General features: G+C 38.1%; 1 long non-coding RNA gene across 1 annotated transcript in view; it reads right to left on the reverse strand.

Moving 5' to 3' along the window:
* Nucleotides 1-13,539, reverse strand: part of LOC118651514 — a 130,013-nt gene extending 116,474 nt beyond the window's left edge. The window contains exons 1-2 of the long non-coding RNA XR_004966278.1: nt 13,436-13,539; nt 2,960-3,096 (exon numbers count right to left, since the gene is read on the reverse strand). This is a non-coding gene — a long non-coding RNA (uncharacterized LOC118651514). The remainder of the gene's footprint in view (nt 1-2,959; nt 3,097-13,435) is intronic.
* Between the last annotated feature and the right edge of the window lie 423 nt (nt 13,540-13,962).

The following is a 13,962-nucleotide window of genomic DNA, read 5'->3' on the forward strand; positions in this document are numbered from 1 at the left end:
GAAAGTGCTTTTTTATGTGTTTTCAATATACTCTCAAATTTTTACAGTTCAATCTAATAACTGTCACAGAAGGCTTAGAGGAAATATGGGAGTATATAACTAGCAATCTGAAATAGTGGCTTTGATTTTAAATGAGCTTCAAAAGCTCTTTTCTTCACATGTAGATATTCCGCAGTGAGTGATGTGCCTCTTCTCAACTTCACAATAAATATCCATGAAAATATTCAAAAAGTCTAGATGTCAAAAACTGAAAATGGCAGAGTAAACTAAAAGTAAAAGAGACCTATTTGTTAAAGTCCAGGGCCATTCCCACTTGGTGCCTTTCCTTGGTGATGTGTTGAGAAACGCATCCTTAAAATACCCACCACCCCTCCACACTGAATTAGAGCACTACAGAGAAACACCTTTTCCCTACGTTCCCCTATCTCCCCATTTTTTAAAAAGAGAGCTTGAAAAAGACACTGATCTCAGCACTATCCTGCTGCTCCCCTCTAACCCCATGATACACAAAATTGCCATTCATACGCCCCAATACTGGGCCACTATCTTTGGTGACAGAGTCAGTGGCCCCACTCCACTCTTTTAAAATATATATATATATTTTATTGATTTTTTTACAGAGAGAAAGGGATAGAGATAGAGTTAGAAACATCGATGAGAGAGAAACATCGATCAGCTGCCTCCTGCACACTCCCTACTGGGGATGTGCCGGCAACCCAGGTACATGCTCTTGACCGGAATCAAACCCGAGACCCTTCAGTCCACAGGCCGACGCTCTATCCACTGAGCCAAACCGGTTAGGGCCCCACTCCACTCTTATTAGTGTTTTTTCTGTATGGATCCTTTCAATGATACAACACCCAGTAGTTGACATGGCAGGAACTAGGATGTGACACAGCAGCTTATTGTAACGTGTGATGCTAAGTGACCAAAGGAAAAACGTGTCAGAAAAGAAAGATAAGAAGAGCACCAGAAGCACTGCATGCTCTGAGGTGTAGTGTTTCACGTTATTATTCTTAGTGCAAAAATAAAGTATAAACCCTGAAAGCTGGGTTTTCTTTTTTGTAATCAAGTGCCAGCTTTGATGGCTGAGGCATCCACTTCAGGAGGCCACATTGCCAGCCACACAAGTAAAGAGGGCCAGTACTCCTCACTGCTTTGTTTTAGAGGTTTGGATAAGTGACCATTTGGGCCAATTGTTCTTTTATCTTCTTCATTTTATTATTATTTTTTTAAATGTATTTTTATTGATTTCAGAGAGGAAGGGAGAGGGAGAGAGAGATAGAAACATCAATGATCAGAGAGAATCATTGATTGGCTGCCTCCTACATACCCCCCACTGGGGATGGAGCCTGCAACCTGGGCATGTGCCCTTGACCAGAATGAAACCTGGGACCCTTCAGTCCACAGGCCAATGCTCTATCCACTGAGCCAAACCGGCTAGGGCTCTCTTCTTCATTTTAAATTCCCAGTCTTATGTTTTAAATTCACCAATAAAGAATGAGCCTGCAGCCCAGCCAGCGTGGCTCAGAGGTTGAGCGTCCACCCAGGAACTATGAACCATGAGGTCACCAGTTCAATTCCTGGTCGGGTACATGCCCAGGTTTTGGGCTCGATCCCTGATAGGGGGCATGCAAGAGGCAGCTGATTTGATGTTTCTATCTCTCTATCCCTCTCCCTTCCTCTATCTCTAAAAATCAATACGAACATATTAAAAAATAAATAGAGAGAATGAGCCTGCAAAATCCTAGACTCCTTTGACCTCAATGAAAATAGAACCAGGCCATAAAAAAGAATGAGCCTGCAACAATAACCCACCCTTGACCTCAACAAAAGTAGAATCTCAGGACTATCTCATTCTTTCTCTTTCTCTCCCTGTAACCTTGCTGTATGACCACATATGTGCCATGTAATTTCCAGGTTTTATATGTAATAAACTTTGTCTCTCAAAGTTTCCTGATTGTCATTGCTAAGGGCATCTTGCAATCATAATAAGAGCCACAAGGACTGGTCCATCCACAACATTGATTCTCCAGAGGCTGAGAAAAGCACATGGACACTCCCAAATCAGAGAACTTGCAGGAAAGTGAGCCTCAGTCCACCAGCCCAACATTCAATTCATCTCTACGGGATATCACAGAGTGAGTTAGGATCCTTGTGCATCAACCTGACCTCCTGGTCTAGATCCCTGTGGGGACTTTTATAGTAACCTAGAGGAGAACAAGCACACAGTGAAGGTTAGGACAGTTGATATCCACCTAAGGCTAAGCCCAGACTCATCATGCCCCAGCTTAGGATACATGAATATTCAACAAAGTAAACAAGCAAACAAATAAAATGAAGCATTAGAAAAGGCAAGAACTATCATGAAGCATGAAAGCAAGAGCCTAATTTTGGAAATTGTTTTCAGAAAGAAAGAGGACATTTATAACATCAATTCAAACATCAATTTCATGTTCTCAGCAAGATACAAATAAAATTGACATCTATAAAAAAGAAACATGAGTCAACAAGATGTGACAGGGTTGAAAGTCAGTCATTCAACTAATGTTTGTTATAATGTATGAGATATACACATAAAACTTACTTTAAAAAATTCCACTCATTTCCAAAAATAATATAATAAAGCAAGTAATTATTGTTAAAGAGCATAATTGATGCTGCAGAAAATCTATTCAGAGACAGTCTAAGGAAAAGACAAAAATATAAAGGAAAAGAAAAAGAAGGAAAACTAAAATAAGTTTTACCCTAAATATTGGAAAAGTATAATCAGAAAACAAATATAAATCCTCAGAAGAGACAGAACAAATTTAAAGAGAAATCATCTCTGTAGGAAAAGAAAGAAAAAGAAAATCTACAAAGGATAATTATAATTCTTAAAAATAGAAACAAAGCTCACATATCCTGGCAATTTCCTCTCTTAATTTCAAGCCTACCAAAGGAAACATCCTGTACTTACCCACAAAGGGATCCTCTAAATGAATGGGTTTCTGATCTAGAAGGTGCATCCCAGCATCCCATTGCCTTGTTCTCCTGTGAGCACATAGCCTTGGTTTGCTTTCATTTTGCAAAGAGGGGAACAGAGAGCATAGGAACCTGAAAGACAAGAGTAATTAGTAGTAGAGCCAAAACTACATGCCTGGTCTTGTTACCATAGTTGGCTAAATATTACTGAGAAGCAAGCAAAAGGGAGTCAGACATGGTCAGCATGGTCAGCTGGGAAGCAGAGGCAAGCTTGATTCACCAGGAAGTTACAGCTTTGCACTGCTCCCCAGAGAACCCCCACTCCGTTCCCACAGTTCACTGGGGGAAGGGGTAGAACAAAAGGGAGAATAAGCACATGCACATTAGAAGTCAACCTGGTGAAGGGGCAGGAGCTTGACCATAGAGGCCTGTCAGTCTAATGGTTAGACTCTAACCTGAGAAAGGAATCATTGGTTAGGGTGTAGACCCATCAGAAGCCTGCAAAAGCTTGGAAAGCTGATTGAGTATTTTGAAAAAGTTCCTAGTTAAAATACCAAGTGAACAAAGAATCTCTCTCTCTCTCTCCCTCTCTCTCTCTGTGTGTCTCGATCGGAGACCCACACTCCCCCAATTCTTTAGTGCCCTCCCCTCCTCCCTTGCACCTGTCTCCCTTGTGTTACGGAAATGCACATTCTCCCAGTTGGTAGCCTGTGTTTCTTCCATGGACCCCCAATTCTAAAAATTCCCTAAACCTGCTGCTATCCCCTAAAATTCCTATTTCACCAGGAAGCACTGTTTCACATGAAATCAACTTCAATCCAGCTGATTTTTCAAAATTAACAATATGGATGAAAAAATGCAATGGCATTTAATAGAGTAGTTGAGGAAGGCAAAAGGACTACTTTTGCCCACCTCTGTTACTTTTATTCAGTAAAAGTTTCATACAAGCATTCTGAAGGTTGTTTTTACATTTATTGTAACTACTCATAAATTTTAAAATGGCATGTCTAATATGTTATAACACTTAGGTCATAAGAACTATTGATTGACAAATTGTGTTTGCCAGTGTACTTATTTTCAATTAACAAAGTCCTTAAAGTATGCACTATAACAATTTTGTTATTCTTTTCGACAAGATTCCTTTGATTGATTATTTCTATAAATTCCACTCTGAACACCAGTGAGTGATCTGAAACATTATAGAAAGTATAAACTGCCCACCACAGTTTCTGGTATGCAGCCAATGTTCAATAACTACTTATTTGATTTTCACTTATGGTTTAGTAGATGAAATATCCTGTGATATAGCTAATTTACTTTTTAAAAGTGCCCTCATTTGGGAGAAATCTGGGAGCATTGAGAAGAGTATTTCAGGGACACTTGACTCATATCTTCTACAGAACGCTTTCAACTCATTCAATGTTTTCCAGATGGAGTGAAATAATGCACCATATTGTTGCTGCCTTAAAGTGCTAATTGTAACACATTGTAACTGCTGTTAATTTATTTTCTGTCTCTCCTATCTAATGAAAATCTAGGAGCTCCCACACAGGTGACTTTGTCTTTATGAAACAGACAGATGTTAGAATCTTAGAAACACAGTAAGAAGAAGCAGAAAATGTGAGCTGTTTCTTAATTTTATTTCATAAAATTTCTATTCTATTCAAAGCTAGCTCCTTCTAATAAAAAAGAATCAGATCCATTGAAATGTATGAATTGCAATAGTTAGAAACAAAAAGAATTTGATTTTTTTTTTGTTTTGTTTTGATATGGGATTTTTGGACTGGAACACACAGTGTTTGCCTGGGCAGGATGACTTCGCTGGATTCTTTGTCTATAGGAGTCAAAGAATGAAACCATGGACAGAAGATGATACAGAAAAGGTGGAAATTTATGAAAGAATAAGCAGACTCCCACGTGGGGAGGGGGAAAGAATCTCACGGTGTTCCTTTTTCCCTAGTTTATAAAGGCTGCAGTTTTTGTCCCTCCATATTCCCTCTGATTGTCCATTATTCTCTTAGATTTGGTCACCATAGCAACTCCTGAGCTCAAAGGTCAAACCTCACATGGGACATGTGAGGCCTCTTTTTTATTTTGTAAATATAGACCTTTGGCTACTCCCAGTTCCCTTAAGTTATGGAAATGTAACTTCTGCCTTTCTCTTGTGTTATGGAGATGTAACTTCTGCCTCCCAGAATTTCCTTGTCTTATGGAAATGTACTCTTTTGCAACTCTGTAGCCTTGTGTTTTTTCCATGGACCCCTTAATTTAAAAAATTCCATAAGCCTGCCTATTTTCACCCCTAAAAATTCCTATTTCAGTTTCTACTCCTTTATTCCTTGGTTTGGTTTTTCTTTGGTTTCTTAATTTTGCAAATTAAGCTAAATAGAAGGGAGCAAGTGTTACTTTAAATATTCACATTTAGCCGAAACCGGTTTGGCTCAGTGGATAGAGCATCGGCCTGCGGACTGAAAGGTCCCAGGTTCGATTCCGGTCAAGGGCGTGTACCTGGGTTGCGGGCACGTCCCCAGTGGGGGATGTGCAGGAGGCAGCTGATCGATGTTTCTCTCTCATCGATGTTTCTAACTCTCTATCTCTTTCCCTTCCTCTCTGTGGAAAATCAATAAAATATATTAAAAAAAAATATTCACATTTAAATAGTCAACATTTCACTGTACTGTGCTTTTTTTAAAACAAAAGTTCATCATGATACTTTGTTTTAATAATGCTGGAAAGTACAAAATTTAAAAAAAAAAACATCTTATGAGTAAAGATGATATAAAAATTTCTTCCATGATCAATTAATTTTTAAAAGAAGATTTAGAAGATTAGGTATAGCATAATCTCATTTTATTAAATAAAAATGTCTCTGCATAAATATAAATCCCTGCACACATATACATCCATATATTTGACCATGGGCATATGACCCTATATAATGATAGAATATTTTTTTTTACTCACTTTTTAGTCTAAGCTTGCAAGCTACCATATTCATCTAGTTTTGCTATTATATCTCTGGTTTTTTACTCTTATTTTCCTTTGATAGTTTTGCTACTCCTTAAGTCACATGAGCTTCATAGTCAGCTAAAGATACGCTCTTAATTCTATTCTCATTACATCTACAATCACTTTCTCAGTGATTGCAACCACTCTCTATCGTTAAATAGCATCACTAAGCTTATATTTCCTTACTGGATCTCTTCCCTGACTCTAAACTCATGTCCATCTGCTCATTTAATATCTCCACTTGAATGACATACAATCACCTAAAACTTAATATGTCTAAAATTGAATTTCTGATCCTTAAACCATCCCAAACTTGCTGTAATAGTCTCACCATCGCACCTCAAGAAAACTCTGTCTTTCTAGTTTCATAGGCTTAAACATTGGGTGGCATCCTTGCTCCATACCCCCCAACCTCACCCCCATCTAAAACACTACCAACTATTGGGTTTACCTTCAAATTGTACACTAAATTCTGGCACTAAAGTGTTCACATTAATTTCTGGGACCACACATTAGTCCAAATCCTTTTCCTGCCTGAGCTATTGCAAATCTTTCTTGTTTCCCTTATTCATCCTTTGTCTTCAGTCTTTCTCAACATAGCCAGCATCACTGTTTAAAATTAGACTGAAATAATTTCTCTTTTTCTAAAAACCCTCCAATATTTTTTTTTCATCTGCTTCAGAGTAAAAATCAAAGTACTTACTTGGACATATATCCTTGGACTTCCCTACTGGGTAATACTAACATTTCCTTTTTACCTTTCCTCTCCAATTCATTCACATATGCCCTTGTTGCCCTCTGACATTCTAGTCAACTCTCAGTTCAGAGTCTTTGCTATTCTATCTTTCCTTCAGTTAATGACAATATAGCATCATCCCCAACTCTAAGTAGTCATAGATGATTAAAATGGAGAAGGGATGCTAAGTATTTCCTAGTCCAAACTTATTATTTTAAGTATCTGAGGCCTAGAGAAGATATAATGCATGCCAAAATTTATGTAGAAAATAGTCAACTCATCTGGGATTAGAGTGAGTATCTTCTGATATCATAGATGACAGCATTTCTCTCTGTGATGCTGCCTAACAGCTTCATGTTAAAATCACATCTTAGAGTAGACTTTGTATTTGCCAATTATTTCCATATATACTTTGATCTTCTCTTCAAATTAGAACATTCATGTTATTTGTCTTGGGGGCCGGGAGGCGGGGGGGAACTGGTTTTAATTTATATGTCTGCATTTCCATTCTATATAACAAATAGAAGGGATTGTTGTGTGTGTGTGTGTGTGTGTGTGTGGGGAGATATTGAAAGTCATTAAAAACAAAGAAATAATTATGCTATAAATTTCAACCTAAGAAATTGAAGTTTGCAGTTAAAAAGGTATATTAAACAAAAATGTTAACATTGGACTTTGGATAGAAATATTGAGTAAAAGGTCAATTGTGTTCACAGGTGTATCCATTATCATTTTTTTCCTTTCTATTTTCATTAATCAAAAACATTTTTATGCATAAATTGAACTTGAGGAAAATCAGTATTAAGAAACTTGAGGCCCGGTGCATGAAATTTGTGCGGGGGGCGGAGGGGTCCCCCTCAGCCCAGCCTGCACCCTCTCCAATCTGAGACCCTTTGGGGGATGTCCAACTGCCGGTTTAGGCCCGATTCCTGGGATTGGGCCTAAACCGGCAGTTGGACATTTCTCTCACAATCCTGGACTGCTGGCTCGTAATTGCTCACCTGCTTGACTGCCTGGTCACCCCTTACTGCCCCCCCCCCGGCCTGGTCACCCCCAACTGGCCCCCTCTGCCAGCCTGGTTGCCCTTAACTGCCCCCCTGCCAGCCTAATTGCCCCCAACTGCCCCCCCGGTGGCCTGGTTGCCACCAAATGCACCCCCCCCCCCGGTCTGGACTGGTTGCCCTTCATGGCCCTTTTGCCGGCATGGTAACCCCACACAGCCTGCTGCTCAGTCGTTTGGTAGTCACTCACTAACACCCCTGCCAGCCTGGTCATAGGCAGCCATCTTGTGAGGGCATAAGGGTTATTTTGCATATTCTATCTTTATTATATAGGATGAGCAGGGGAGAGGCAGGCACATCTTATCTTAACTGGTTTTTGGCATAACACCCCCTCCCCTGTTGGTTGGTTGGTGTTGTTGCTATCATCAGTGACTGGCATGGGTAGCTCTACACAGCAGGTGAATGATCACTGGCTTCTATCAGGCTCCTGAAGGTTTTCCTGATCTCTCCTTGAGGTGACCATCAGTCTCTGTGACTATCTCATTTATATGCCATTATTTCCTTTTGCCATCGAGGGTAACTCAGTTCAACATGCAGCTCAAGAACAGTCTGGAAGGTATGGAAGGCATCAGAACTATAACATAGGTATATCACTGCCTTGTGTCTCTTTGAGCTTTCTGTTTTATATAGCACCTTGGTTGGTTCTTCTTCAGAATGTTCCTCTGCCAATCATTTTAAGGAAGGAGAGCCTTGGTATTACAGAACTCTCCCTCAAACCACCTGAGCAGCAGGGGTGTTTTTGAGGCCAATTGCTCCTCATTGCAACCCAGTTTCACCATGGAAGCCTGAGATCTCCAAACCAGCAGAGGCTGCTGTTGATTCCATCAGAGAGAAGCATCCTCAATACTGGTCAATTCTTCAAGTATTTATGCTGAGAACTCTTGGGGCTAGAAGGAGCACTTTTTCTGAGAACATTTTTTGGGACTTGAGTGAACTGCTGACCATGGACATAGATTAATCACATCAGGTTTTAAACATCTGTGTTTTAGTCTAAATATGATTACAACATCAAAATAGAATCTCTCTATTCTTTCCATTTTCATTATTCTCCACTACCACCTGTATCTTCACATAGTCTTCCCACTATATCTTTCTATATCCAAATTTTTTATTTTTATAAGGAAATAGTCATATAGGATTGGAGCTAACCCTAATTATAATTTAACTTAAATATTTCCTTCCAAATACAGTTAGATTCTGAGATCCTGAGGATTAGGACATCAACATACAAACTTTTAGGAGACAAAATTCAGCCCCTAACATTGTTGTTGTTGACTTGCACATATTTTGATGGGAGAAAATGAAAGAAATCAAGAACTCTGTTTTAAAGATTACTTTAAGACATTTAAGAGGAGATTAGGGGCAGGTAGTCATTTTAAATAGATACTTTATACAGCACATGTGTGGTGTTGGCATTTCTCTATTTTTCCCAGTATCAGCAGACAACGTAACGTCCTCTTCATGGGAAGCTCTTTATGTGTGGTTATGCCAGCAGTCTACAGTAAATCTCCATGCCAATGTTTTATTGTTGTTTTTTGTGATTTTGGTACATACTTTTTCCTCTCCTGAGAAATTTGACAAGTGTTTCACAATTCTTCTCTCCTATTTGAATATTGCTATCACTATGAGCGTGATTTCAACATTGATGAGGACAAACCTACCAATATAATAGTCACATTACTCTTAAACATTTTGGACTCTTACAACTATTCTATTTTATTTATTTTATTTTATTTTATTTTATTATTTTATTTTATTTTTTCCATCACTATCTCCTCTATGCTCTCTTCACTTCCACCACCCCTTCTCTGCAATTACCTATGAGTTCCCTCTCTTTTTTCTTTTTTGCTTAATCTCCCTGCTCCCGCCACTACACACACACACACACACACACACACACACTAAAAAAAAAACACACGCAAACAAAAAACCTCCTGCTCCCCTGAGCTTGCTTGCTCTCTCTGTCTGTCTCTATTTTGCTTGGTGGTTCAGTTTGTCTTACAACTCTTTTTCAGTTATTTTTATTTTTATTGATTTCAGGGAGGAAGTGAGAGGGAAGAGAGATACAAACATCAATGATGAGAGATAATCATTGATCAGCTGCCTCCTGCAGCTCCCCTACTGGGGATCAAGCCCACAACCCAGGCATGTGCCTTTGACCTGAATTGAACCCAGTACCCATCAGTCCTCTGGTTGATGCTCTATCCACTGAGCCAAACTGGCTATGGCTGTCTTACAACTCTTAAACTCTACTTCATTTACTCCCTATCTTTAGTTACCACAACTTTCTTTCATTCAGCAAGTAGTCATTGTAGGCATACAATGTAATATCCTCCTGGAAAGTACTGAGGATATACAAAGATGAGTATTACCTGCTCTCTGCCCTCAAGAAGTGTCAGTCTTGAGGAGGAAGGAGACAAGAAAAACATTGTATTACACAGAAAATGTATTATTTAAAAAATTTATTTACTTACTTTACAAATATAAAACAATAATAAGTAACACTGTTGAGAGCTATCATTGTTCTACATGTTTAACATATCTTAAATCATTTTAATTTCCATAAGAAAAGCATATAAGGCAGGTCTTATTATAATCTCCGCTTTATAGTTGGAAAAAACTGAGATATTAAGTCAAATAAGTGATTCAAGGTCATACAGTTTGTAAATATCAAAGCTGGGACTTGAACCTAAGCAGTCTGGCTCCAGAGTCCTTTCAGTAACCATAACGTCCTGCCTTTTCTGTAAGTGCAATTATGCAATGAATCTAAATTGATATCCTTGGAGTAATAATATCTACATGCCTGAGGTTGCCTAGCTAGAAATGGTAGTCATTCTTCCAAATCAGGCCAGCCGAAGGGCCAGAGCAGCCTTCCTCCCCGCACCAGCCTGACAACTTAGCAGTCATCATGCCCTGCCAATAATACAGTGGGGCCTTGACTTACAAGTGTCCTGACTAACCAGTATTTTGAGATACCAGCTGTCTCTCCGCCGATTTTTTGCGCTGAGTTGATAGAGTAATTTGAGTTAACGAGCTCCTTAACGAGCTCCTTAACCAGCTCGGTCTCTGAACGAATTAAACTCGTTAGTCAAGGCCCCGCTGTGTATCAGAGAGACAAAAATGCAATAAACTTAGCTGAATCCACCAGCTTCCCATGAAGAGCTCTTCTTTGTATCATGGTCAAGCCAGGTCTTGTCCCAAATGTATGAACCATCTAAGGGTAAAGGGAGCAGGAACACGAGAGAGGACAAGCCAGAAGAGGTGTGGGGCCGCCATTCCTTCGGATGGGTGCAACCTCACAATAGTGCCCTTCTTTGCCTTCAATTAAATGGATCCTGTTTCTCTGTAAGGAAAATTCCTGCTCTGGCTCTGTATTGCTTGTGTTGGGCAGCAGCACTTGAAGTTAAAATTAAATTTGGAAGCTCTTACGAGAAAAATTGGACACAGACTAAAGGACGTCCAAATGGGAATGAATTTTTTTGAAAATGTTGATGATGAAAAATCTGGCACAGGATATATGTCTGGCAGTAAACCTATCTTTTGTAACAAGGAATCAAATGTGTATGACAACACTCTTAATTGTATAATGACTACTATAATGGTCTTTACTATTAATGCTTTCAGGAAATATATTTATTGAGAGATAATCACCTTTGTATCTACACTAGGCACATGGAAATGTACTTAAATTTCAGATCTGAGGTAGGCATTTGAAGTGGAAAGCTATGGGGGAGAAGACATGTGACACACACCTTGAAAGAGGAGGGGTATTTGGCTGAGGAAGGACACACTTGAAGAGAGGAAACAGCATGAAAATAAGGCACTGAGAAAAGAGTAGGTCAATATTAAATACATGAAAGTGTCTGGTCTGATTCATGGAAAGAGAGTGGAGATGACATTTTGAAGAGTGTTGCAATAGTGTGAAGTTTGTAGCATACAGTGGAAGGTTAAGAACAATGGTTCTGAATCATATAACTTGGATTTGGCTCAGCTTTGCAACACAGGCACAGTAAGACTGAAGCCCAGTTAGGTTACCTCTCACAGCCTGTTTTCTTTCTCTCTCTTCCCCTCCCCCCCCCTTTTTTATTTTCATGAATTAAATGAGATAATGCAATACAGTTAGCACAATGCGTAGGGAAAATATTAGCTTTTATTGTTTTCACTTTTACCATTATTCTAAAAGTAGCAAAGGTAGTATGTGAAGGCCTTGAAAATGTATAAGGTTGGATTTAATGTTGTGGAAAGTGCTAAATTCTTGAGCAGAATAAAGTGATAGATTCTGAATAAAGTGATAAGATTTCATCTGATGGCACATTGAAGCTAAATTAGGAAAGAATAATAAGAATATATAACTTTGATCTCTTGTCAAAGATGAGAATCTTTATATAAAATAAAACTTTCTAATTGAAAGTTAGAAAACCCAACTCTTAGATTCCTAGAACTACTCTATTTAAAGTGTTCAATTTTTCAATAATCTAGGCACCTAAGCTGCTCCCCTTTTCCTTTTCCTGACTGTTTGGGGCTATTTATTAATTACATACATCTTCAAAAGCACAGAGTGGAAGCTTGGACAGGAGTTAGAGCACAAATTAGATATTTATACTTGCCTGAAGTCGTGTAACACTATTGACCAATGTAGGACTTTCTTGTGGCTCTCATTGTTTCTTAATATTCTCTTTTCTCTGAGTGTATTTTACGAATTACTCCCCCATGCTTTGGATGAAGGGACAGTTAAGGTAATGACCACACAATGGACAATTGTGCAATATCAAAGCGCAACTCTCTGGTACACATTAAGTATTTATATTTAATTAGTAACTTATTAGATCAAATTGCATATGATTCTAATTATTCAAAGCTGTTTTAAAAATAAATGATGCATGTATCTCATTCTTTTTATGAGAACACTGCTAATTACTAAATAAAAATTTAATGATTTACAACTGGTTTAACCACATACATGGCATATTGTAATATACCACTTTTATATCAATCCCAGCCAGTAAATAGTCAAACATAACCTTTAAATGCATACATTTAATTCAGAATCATAATCTCCACTAGTTAGACAATAAAATTATCTGATTATACTCTCATTTCAGTTAAAAAGAAAATCCTGTTACAACCTAAGTAACTAAATTTTGCTTCAGCCAGTTCAGTTTATTTATGTACTTTTTTTGTCTTAAATGTTGATTCCCTACTTGCAAGATTTGAAAAGATTTCATATCATGAAATGATTTGATAACAAAAACTTAATATGAGCTTTATAATGACAATTATGAAAAAATTAAGCCTCTATCCTAAGTTAAATGAATCTATTTGTCTTTACATTGCTATAATGGCATAGCAATCAGGCAGGATAACAACTTAATTTTTTCTTTGTAGTTCATTTATTTGTGCAAGATTTATATTCAAACCCATGCTGCTGGAGTCAGAGTCATTGTCAGTCTTATGGAAGACTTCCTTCAATTATTCCTCGCAATCTTATTGGTATCACATTTTTAGTACACACTCCACGTTTATCATTCAAAAAATTTACTGCATTTTGATTTGCACAGATGAAACGAAAATGAGTAACTAAGACATTGGTTGAAAAATAAAATATATGTCTCTTCAAAATATTTTAAAAGATCAGAATATAAAGACCTACAAGGATTTCTCTTACCTTTCTCCACTCTGCAGTGTGACAATGGGCACTTATACTCCTAGATGACATCAGTATAGAATGCAAGCATCTCTTTTGAAATCAGGTATTTCTGTGGCTTGTCAGATTCTAGGGAGGGTGAAAAATGAGCTGGCTGGGTGGAATGAATGTAGTGAAGAATTATGGGAAATGTAGTAGAAAATTGTAACAATAACAGTGGTAAAAGTAAAAAAGAAGGAATAATAACACTTGAAATGAAGACATGCTAATACATGAACTGACTAGGCTGTGCCGTTGTAGTTCACCTGGGAGAGTTGAATATAGGGAACATATTAGAAGATTATAAAATTATTATATATAAGTCATTGTCACCAGGCTTCTGAACGCAATTCTTTGGTAACTGGATGTGAATATGCTTGTGCTTCCGCCTGAAATATTGAAACAGGCTGGCATAAAACTTAACTTCCTAAAGTATGGATTCAGCTTTGTCAGCCTTACAAAGACCACTTCAAAGGGTTTAAATACTCTTGTGGTCTCTGTTAAGATTC

The sequence above is a fragment of the Myotis myotis genome, unplaced genomic scaffold (genome assembly GCF_014108235.1).
Source record: "Myotis myotis isolate mMyoMyo1 unplaced genomic scaffold, mMyoMyo1.p scaffold_m19_p_3, whole genome shotgun sequence".
Taxonomy (NCBI): Eukaryota; Metazoa; Chordata; class Mammalia; order Chiroptera; family Vespertilionidae; genus Myotis; species Myotis myotis.